A 2,482-nucleotide genomic window follows, 5' to 3' on the forward strand; every position below is an offset into this window, starting at 1 on the left:
CAGTTTAACACATATTCTGGAAACGACAGGGAAGTAAAAGCAAGCAAATTTAATCATGCAGGGGAACAAGCAGAAATGTTCAATTACTTCTTAAATTTCTACCTGTGTTATATTTGCTACCGTTCAATTAGCTAAAGGAAGTGGTTTGACAAACTCAAAATCAAAGTAGAGAGGAACTACTTTTAAAAAAATCTACTTCTTATAGTCCAAATGTGAAACTCTCTAAAGGTTGTTAATTGGGGTCATTCATGCACTATACCTGACATGTTAAGTAGCATGGATGATTTGCATATCCTATGATATAATAATTCCATTAACATATGTCTGAGCCACAGATAGATGGAGACATGTGTAAGCATTGTTCATAATTGTGAAAAAGAAGAAAGGTTCCTATCAAGAAAATAATTAGGAGAAATCTGACATACTCCTACAACAGAGACTGTGGCAGACTGAAATGAGTAAATTAGGAAAAGCCATGAACCTTCAAAACCAAATCATAATGAAAGATAACAGGTCGGGGAAGGATAAGCAGTAGGTCCCGGGGCTATGAACAACATCTGGCTTACAGACAATTTGTACTTGCCTTTAAATATTATTTATATTTGCCCTTGGTTTTAAATGATCATACCAACTATTTCTGGCAACGAATCCTGAAGAAGTACTCTCACTTTTTAAAACTAATTAAGAAAACTTTACACCTTTTCTTGTTCTAAAATTAGCCCAAATAAACCACATGCACCTGTTTTAACTTACCTACAAGTTTGACTTAGGAACATATTTCATTTGTAACACGGGGAATGCCTGTGTTGAAAATGATGCTATTTATGAAAGCATAAAAAGAAAACATATACACAAGTGACTCTTTGTTTATAGAAACATATGCCACAAAATGCTCCTGTCCAACTTACCTAGTTATCTCTGAAAAGAGTGAGAGGAGTGGAAAGAATTGGAAAAGATTGGAAGAAGGCTACATTCATTTGTGGCTGGGACACTTTCCACCGTTAGTAACAGGGTAGAAGGGATGCAGGCACTGACATACTAATCGCAATTTTAAAGTAATAACATTTCTAAAGTTTTAAGAAAAATATTTTATGAGCAAGAAATTGCCTTGAAGTCTTTCCTGGAAACACATGGAAAAAGAACTCTTTTAATCACCTTTTGAATAAGTGTGTTACTAAATCTATTAATGCAAAGACACTGATATTTTCTTGGAATAACATGAGAAGGATTAGCAATGTAAGTACATATCCCAGTAAACTGCATTCAAGGAAGTTTCTGTTCAGTATTGGAGCAAATTGTCAAAGCTTGCATGGGATCTGTCTTTCTCCACTTCTCCCCCTATTCCCCTGTGTGCAAATTTCTGTATCTAATCTATTATTTTTAGAATTCAGAAGTACTAATATTTAGAACCCACTCCATTCTGGTATGATCTAATTAACATAACTAAACCCTGTTTTCAAACAACATAATCACCTCTACAGCCATAGGGATTAAAATGCTAGCATCTATGTAGAGGAAGCATGATTTAATCTATAGCCATGGTATAAGAAAATATTCGTGTGACATATTGACACCCACCACACCAATAGGTAGTAAATACTTTCTAAATGCAATCAGGTGGAGGTCTTTAACACTGTCTTACTTTGCTGGATTCACATCATAAAGTAGTTGAGAAATGCTTGAACTTGAAGTAGAAAAAGACCTGCTGTGAACCCATCAGCTCAGTGTTAGTTCAAGTGCCGTCCGATGAACCGTAAACGTCAGCAAGCCCTGGGAGCTCTCGAGAATTGCAAACACCCCAGTCCTTCCCCAGAGCATCCACACCAGGCTGCCTGGGTGCAGAGGCCAGCAATCCGCAGTTCAGCTTCCCCTCCAGCTGCTCTTGGACCACACACACTTTGAGAAGCACTGGCATAACAGCTCATTGCACCTGAGTGATGATTTCATCCATGGAACAGCAGTGAAGCTCCAGTTTCAATGAAGAACCTGCATAGACATTTACTATCTCCCTATGGTGAGAAATCAGTCTCCCCGAACTAGAATTTCAGTCATTCTTGCATTGTAATATATACTTTTTTCACTAGTCATTTTATCATATTAACATACAAGATTGTGAAATGAAGAACTAAATATAGAACTAACGAATGCTTTAGTTCACCCTTCCTATTGTTCACACTTTGAACATAGTTATACCCTGTACATTATTTTTTAACTTAAAAACTCATATAACACTCTAACATCCACTATTTCAATCACTGTCTATTTTACAAAAATTTCTTTTTGAAGGACAAGGAATTATTCAGCTCCAAATTGTATTTTTATCTGTCTTACTGTGATAACTGCTTGTAGAATTGAATGGAATATGCTACATAAAACTAATTTAACTTTTATTTTAATGGTAATATCTATGAAAGAGAAATTTTCAATCAAGTTTTAAATTCTGTAAAACTTAATCACCAATTAGCTGGAAAATAGTTATGAA

The sequence above is a fragment of the Tenrec ecaudatus genome, chromosome 12 (assembly GCF_050624435.1).
Source record: "Tenrec ecaudatus isolate mTenEca1 chromosome 12, mTenEca1.hap1, whole genome shotgun sequence".
NCBI classification, from domain to species: Eukaryota; Metazoa; Chordata; class Mammalia; order Afrosoricida; family Tenrecidae; genus Tenrec; species Tenrec ecaudatus.